At 32.4% G+C, this 8,085-nt stretch overlaps 1 pseudogene; it reads right to left on the bottom strand.

Moving 5' to 3' along the window:
• Positions 1-5,543: 5,543 nt before the first annotated feature.
• LOC117078419 lies at positions 5,544-6,690 on the bottom strand (annotated as a pseudogene).
• Positions 6,691-8,085: the final 1,395 nt, after the last annotated feature.

The following is an 8,085-nucleotide window of genomic DNA, read 5'->3' as shown; positions in this document are numbered from 1 at the left end:
TACAAGGAGTATGATTTAAAATCAGTGATATAAATTGTTTCAGTAGCTATAGCTGAGTTGTAGCATGGGTATAATAGAGGTGTCAGAAGTTGGTATTTTGTGAAAATAAAAAGTGCCTTAGTATAATTTTTTAATTGCTTATGAGGGTTATGTCTTGCATTTATTTATTTTTATCTTGTTCAGCATCTAAAATATGTTAAATTTCTAATTGTAAGGCTCAGATTAGCAGCAGATAGTTGACATTGCCAGGAAAATATTGGAAATAGGATTTCAGATAATCTGCAGGATGAGATAAAATCTAGACATCAAAATATCAGAGTATGACGATGAAATATTCACTTAGTCACATGTCTGTAGGATATGGCTTTGTAAAATAAATCTGCTACAGATAGTTCAATCTATTGGGATAAAAGGAAGTCTGACTTCAGTAGCCCAGTCAAATGTCACCAGCACACTACATTTGTTAAACAGTATCAGGGAGATCATGCAGGACCTTTAAGGATAAGTGCAATTAGGGCAACTGAAACTGGCTATTAAACAAGATCAGGATTCATAAAAGAGCAAAGCTCTTGTAATGCACTAAGTTGTAGGACTAAAGCATTATTTCATTTTGCTCAAACTCTTCTGTAAGCTGAATCTACATTTTGGAATTCTCGGCTCCAGTTTTTTATAATGTATTTACAAAAAATAATCTCCTCTGCCTATTAGTTTTTCAGTATTTCCATTCACATGGAAATCATTTTTAATCTCCAAAGTAATATTAGATCACTTAAAATGACAGCTAGATTTTTTTTAAATTTAGCACAAAAGATTCTCTATAACAGTAAACATTTAAGATCAGACAATCAATTCTGAAAAAAAAACATAAAATTCATTCTCCTATACTTTAAATCCTATTATAAATGTAGAATTATAAAACAATTTACTAAAGTTGGACAAATAACAAGAATAGACAAAATAATCCAGAAATAGATGTCTATAGATATTAGAGATAATGCTAAAATGACACTTAAATGAGAGAGAAAATGACTAGTTATTTGGAAATAAAATAAAACTCATTTTTAGCTTGCTCCTACATCAAAATGTATTCCAGATGGATCAAATTTTTAGCATACAAATGTAACTGTGAAAATAGAAACAGAAATATGGGTGAGTATTTCCTAATGTTAGAGAGGGGAATATCTTTATAAGCGTAACAGTAGTCAAAAAGGAAAAGGTGACACATTTTTACACATGAATATTTAAAACTTTTAGATGATGGAAGTAGTACCATAATTTTAAATAAAACAAGCAAACAAAATATGAAATTTATTTTCAGCTCACATTACAAAAGATAAATATGCTTAACATTTAGAAAAGCAGACTAATAAAACAAATTTGAACAATTTCATATATATCAGTCAATAATACGTAAGCAAATTAGCGCCCCCACTAACTATTGTGATACCCTGCTGTGAATTAGAACAAAGCCTCCCTTTGCCGGTAGCTAAAGCTCCCATGACAATGCACAGCTTGGGAAAATGTAGACTGCATTTTAGCTCTATGTCATTTACTCAGCCTGGGTATTATGAAGCAGTGATGATTATGATGGTCCTGAAAAAGTTGTTCAGCCTCTTCCATAATCCAACAATGAATGTCAAAACAATATTTTTCACCTGTCATATTAAAAAGATGAAAATATTTGGTAATACTACATATTGGTAAGGTTGTTGGGGAGCAGGCATTCTCAGCTTGTGTAGATGGTAGAATAAATAGGTACAATTGAAGGACATTTTGGTAATATCTATCAAAATTAAAATTAAAAAACATATATTATTAGATTTAGCCATCCATATGCTTCCTATATATATAATCTTATATGTACGCAAATGCTTGAGGGGTAATGAAGTATTTTGCACCATTGTCCTTAAAAGCAAACATTAAAAATAAACTATGTATCAATAGAGGGTCAGTTGAATAAATTATTCAGTAGAATTTTATTGACAGTATATGTATGTGTGTGAGGGGGTGTAATTTCCATATAATTAAATTCTAGTATTTTTTAAACAAAAGGTTTTGGAAGCCCATTTTGTATTTTAGAGTGTAAAATGGAAAGAACAAAATAGCAAATCTGTAAAATGCAATCTATTGTAGACTTAAAAATATTCCAATTTACTTTACAAGGGAATATTTAATAGTATTACTATAAAAGGAAGTATTTAAAAGCCTTCCATGGGAAGAATATGCTTTTACAATGTTAATTTTGATTAGTATAAGGCAATATTTCAATTTCATATTCCAGTTATAGAATCATGGCATTGTATAATATTACATATTGCGTTGTTTTTCTTTTGCTTTTCTTTTTTTTTTTTTTTTTTTTTTTTTGAGATGGAGTCTCCCTCTATTTCCCAGGCTGGAGTGCAGTGGTACTACTGGACTCACTGCAAGCTCCGCCTCCTGGGTTCACACCATTTTCCTGCCTTAGCCTCCCGAGTAGCTGGGACTACAGGCACCCTCCACCATGCCCGGCTAATTTTTTTCTATTTTTAATAGAGATGGGGTTTCACCATGTTAGGCAGGATGGTCTCGATCTCCAGACCTTGTGATCGTCCCATCTCTGTCTCCCAAAATGCTGAGATTACACGAGTGGGCCACCATGCCTGGCCCCATTGCATTTCTATTTTGCATGCTTCCTTTCATTTTTATGAATAAGGTTTTCAAAACTAAAATTAACCAAATGACATAAAAACATGTCAAAAGAGGAAAACACTTTCTTTTATAAATGGATATTAAAAATTATTCCTATATGTGAAAAAATAACATATTTTACCTACAAATTTTTATATCCTAGCTATGTTATAAATTTAACAGCATATATCTAACTAGTATAAAGACTGTCTCTGACTTCATTGGGATGTCCCCTTATCTCTTACTTGAATCCCTGCCACATCAAACCTATCTCACTTTTTTTTAGCCATGATCTTACAAATCCGTTTTCCAAACGGACTTCTAGAGCGACTTTCCTAAAACGTACATATCATATTGTTATCCTCTCTTTAATCACCTTCACTGGTTCTCAACAGCCCTCTGATCCATTCTACTGGTCTAGTTTTATGCTCTGGGCTCTTGGAGATCAGGCCCTGGCTTGTATCTCTCATCTCAGTAGCTTGGAGATCAGGCCCTGGCTTGTATCTCTCATCTCAGTATCTTGGAGATCAGGCCCTGGCTTGTATCTCTCATCTCAGTATCTTGGAGATCAGGCCCTGGCTTGTGTCTCTCATCTCAGTATCTTCACCTTGTGGACCAAGAATTTCCTGCTTTTCTGAGCTACTGCATATGAGATTTACTCTCTAGGGCAGACAGGCTTACTTCTGGGCTCAGTCATTGCTACTCTTTTGGCCTAGGAATTGTTTTATCCTCTTTGCCATCACCTCTTCCATACCCCATAGGTAATCCTTACCTATTATTTTAAGTTCATCTTCATGTCACCTCTCAGAGAAGCCTTTGTTGGCCGGCATATACCTGTCTGGTGAAACACTTTCCCAGGTGTTCTGGGATCCCACTTTCAAGCTGTAGTGCAACACATACCACTGTGTATAATTGTGTATTTACCTGACTTCCTGACTTTCTCCTCTACTGGAATACAAGTTCTCAGCAGCAGGAACACTTTCATGCATGTCTGTATTTCTAGAAACTTGCAGTGTGCATGACCAATAGTGTGTACAAAATAAAAAATATGTTAAATAAATTAATCATTCATTATATAACACTTCATATTCTCATACAAAAGTTCAAAGGAGACATATTAAAGATAAAAAAGAAGTAGAGAAATATTTTTCAAAGTAAAGTCAGAAAACTTCAAATGTCAGGGGTTTTCTTGGACAAATAATTTTGGAGAAGCTGTACATAATGCCTCCCTACTTTAATTCAAAATGCATCCTACCATATAAAATTTGCTTTCTTAAAATTCAAGAATTAAAGAAAACTTAACTTTGTTTAAATCAACCTCAGACATTAATTTTACAGTTTTCTATGGTGCATCTATTGGCATATTGTAGAATTAATCGAGGTACATGCATTTTGGGAAGTTCTTCACTTTGGTGAAGCAAGACATTTATTTTTCATACGTAGAAATAGCTAGGAAGGGAAATGTGATGTTTGTCTTGATTAATTAAGAAATAAATACCTCAAAAGGGCCAATTTTGAATACATATTAAAAGAACATATATATGAAGCAAAACATATTTAGCAATGTATAATGAAGTATTAACACCTCTGACACATATTTTTATATCTTGTTTATCACTGTCTATAGCAAACATAAGTGATGAAGCCTAATGAGGATACATGTCTACATCCTCAAAATTCTTAGAAGTGTGTTAGGAAATTTGCTCTTTTGTTACATGGTGCTGGCTTTTACTTCCTCATCCTCATTTTTATTATTTCAGTATCTTAGCTTATAAAATTAAATAAAGTGTTGGTGGAGGTCATAAGGATTCTGTTTCAAGTAGCATGCATACATGTTACTGACAGCCAATTTACATCAGCATTCTTTAATTAATAGTCCTATATTAGGCAAATGTTCTATTTCCCATATCCGTAAGATTAAAAAGGAATTTAAAAACTAACAGTGTGATTGAGATTTTTGACTATACTTATTCTGCTTGAGATAATTGATGAATATCAAATAGAATAACAAATAGAATACAGTAACAAATAAAACAACCCAATCTTATAAATCCTTCTGTCATGGAGGAAGAGGCATGATGTGGAAGAGGCATGATGTCAGCTTGGAGAGTATGCAGTCAAATTCTTGTTCAAGAGTAAAGAATGAATACATTAATGTATTTTTATGGAGAATGGGACAGAAGAGAATGAACAAGATAAATTTAAATAGTATGGGGTAAGATTTAAAGAAAGAAAACTAAAAAATATATGAGACTATTTTTGTTGGAGTAATTTCTCTGATCTGCTTGTGCTGTGAGTCTCAGTGTCATTATGGAGATTGTAACTTATTTCAAATTAACATTATGTAGCATTATCAACACAGAGATATTTCAAGAAATATTGAGAAGAGCATATTCTTGGAGACAGGTCAGCAGTCATGCATTTTAAGGTTGCATTAGAATTTGCTTTCACAAGCCTTATTTTTCAATAACGATAATATTAATTTTGTTAGTGTTTGCAAAATTTGATTTATGTAGTTCCTTAACAACAAATGAGGTTTTTTTTTGCTCTTTTCATATAGTGTATATTTTATTAGTTTCATATAGTATATATTTTATTAGTTTGTACTAATACATTCTCCTATTATGAAGGCAATTTAGGAAGAATCTTCCTTTTGATATTTGAATCACCTGAAATAACACAAACTGAACTACACATTCAAAAAATATTCCTAATCTGGATAACAGAAAAAAAAAGATGAGTTAAACGGCAAAAAATATTTTCCCTTCTCACAGGACATTGAAGTGGACCCGATTTGGTTTTCTTTTTAAAAGGTCTTCGAAAGAAAAGCTGTTTAAAACCTATTTAAACAAATTAAAATTTGGTTTACTAAACTACTAGTCTCCATCACCATTTTCTCTTTTCTGTCTCTTTGTTTCTTCCCTTGCTCTTTTCACAGGTCCCATTGCACCATTTTCATTGTCACTAGCAAATTTCCTTTACTTGCTCAGAAAGTGTAATTTTCTTTTAGCAGACCCAGGCTGTGAAGCTTTATTACGCTTTCCTTTACCTTTAAATCTGTGACCTTTTGACCTCCATTTGTTTAGGGATTCTTGTTGATCTTCTATACTTTTTTTCAATGCTTCTTTTTTCAACTCTCCTTCTAGTACTTTTCATCTCACTTCTTTGTTCCTTATTCGTAGGTTACCATTATTTGCATCTTTGGCTTTACCCAATGTTTCCTTGGCTTTTTCTTTCAATAGAATTATCCCCTCTTTTACTCCTCTGACAAAGTGTATCCATTTTATTTCACCATGATTTGAGAAAAGGATGTGTAAATCTTCTCTATAGGTCTGATCATCTAAGTCATCTGAAAATTTCAGCAAGCATCCAATCTTGTCTTCTAGAGATTTCATTTCAGCATCTTCCTCATTTAGCTCTTAATTTAGCTTACACTTTGTTTTCTTTCTTCTTCTTTTTTTTTTTTTCAGAGTAATCTTCCTTGAAAAGTATTAGCAAGTCTGTATTTTTGTGCTTCTGTTCAGAGGTATCTACAAACTTTTTAGCAGATTCAATGCTATCAAACACAGCAAAACTCAATCTCTTAAGTGAGTTCTTCCCATCTGAATATTTAGTGCTTAACCTTTGTCTTCTAACCATTCTTTTATGTCATCAAGAGTTGCATCAGTTGGGAAGCCTTTAATACAAACAGATCTGTTTTTGTTGTTTTTACATCATTTTTATACTCATCAGTCATTTCACCGAAGGGATTGCTTTGAGACCTTCTGATTTTAGTTTTATCCTCACTGATCTCCATGAGTTCTGCCTTGGATTTGCTCAGTGCTTCTACAGTTACATTAAAGACCATTGTTAGATGGTTCAACCTGTTGAACTATCTCATCTCCAAAGGTACCCAGGCTTCATCCAGCTTGATCTGTTTCTTTAAGAATGTGTCCCATGGAATACTGAATCTCCAAAATAATGCTAAATTTGATGACAGATTTTGGCCTTAAGGGCAGCCTCTTTTTTTTCCATTATCATCATTTTCTCTCATTGTGGCTATCTTTAAGGTCCCGGTCCTGCAGAGCCACACCACAAGCTCTGAACAGCAACAGCAATGTCTCCACCAATGATATTTTAATAATGGTGTCTGTTACATTAGATAATGAGTGTTGTGATTATATAAGCTGAATGGACAAATTTCAAAGTTATTGAGCACTGGAGCATACATGTTTTGTCTGTCAGTCCACAATCATATAATCATCTGTCAATAAATTGACATCTGTTGTTTAGTTATAATATGTATGTTTATATGTGTATACATGTGTGTATGTATTAATAAAGTTGCTATAGAAACTTGTCTTTCATTAGGATTACTTTTTAACAAGAGCAAATAAGTGACAGAAATGGAAACTATGATACATTTTAACAAATGTGGTTGAGAACTACCTGATTTTTTATACTCGAGGACACTCTATGAATAATTTACACTAGCTACTTTTGTTCCCATAACAACAGTTTTATAAATTACTGTGCATATTTTCAGACAATGTTTAAATACTAAGGGAGATGTCTAGAAGATAATAAGAAAAATTCATAAAATAAAAATAAAGTGATTTTATTATAATATTCTATACATAGTAATTAAAGTAATACCCTGAAACTGATGATTTAAGTAATAATAGTTAACACTGGTGAATTCTTAAAAATGCAATTTTTATAACATCAGCCCGACAGTTCCCAACTGGTTTCTTACAATCAGTTGAAAATTACTCCAAGTAGATTGAGCAAGTCATTTAGAAAAGGATGCTAACTATATTAACCTCTATTTTCAAATTAATGAAGCTAATTTACCATAATAAAATAATTGAATGCTTTAATGATTTTTTTCAATATACATTTTCAGAGTATCCCTTTATTTAATTGTTAAAAATAGAGATAATAATGTATCATTTACAAAGTCTTACCAAATCCAAGTTTGATTCAGTTAATGGAATACTGACTGTCAGAAACCAAAAGCAATCATATACTTTATGTAATTGCAGTCATTTGAAGAAAATATCACACTTGGATATTTATTTTCCCTGGAATTTTGTATATATCAGCACCTGGAAATTAAACAGAAGCAAAATAAGTATTTCTCTGAAGCTACAAAAGATAGTTATTTGATTTTTTAAAAATTTTTGCTACAAACCCACAATTTGCATCACAAAATGAGGAGCTTGCCAGAGTTTCCTAACATTTTTAGGAGTTCTAGTTATTCTGACCATCGGCATTTTGAGTAAATCAACAGGATCAACTTATAGGTTGTGAGTGTAAAAATCTGTTTATATAAAGTCAGAGGTCACTACCAATCAGAACCAAGTATTTTATATAGGTGAACTGATTTCTCAGGCCTACCTATTGATACTGACAGAAGACAGGGAAATTCTGGGTAGA

The sequence above is a fragment of the Trachypithecus francoisi genome, unplaced genomic scaffold, assembly GCF_009764315.1.
Source record: "Trachypithecus francoisi isolate TF-2019V2 unplaced genomic scaffold, Tfra_2.0 Lachesis_group0, whole genome shotgun sequence".
Classification (NCBI taxonomy): Eukaryota; Metazoa; Chordata; class Mammalia; order Primates; family Cercopithecidae; genus Trachypithecus; species Trachypithecus francoisi.
Note: the sequence above shows the minus strand (reverse complement) of the source record. Positions and strands in the feature narration are given on the sequence as shown.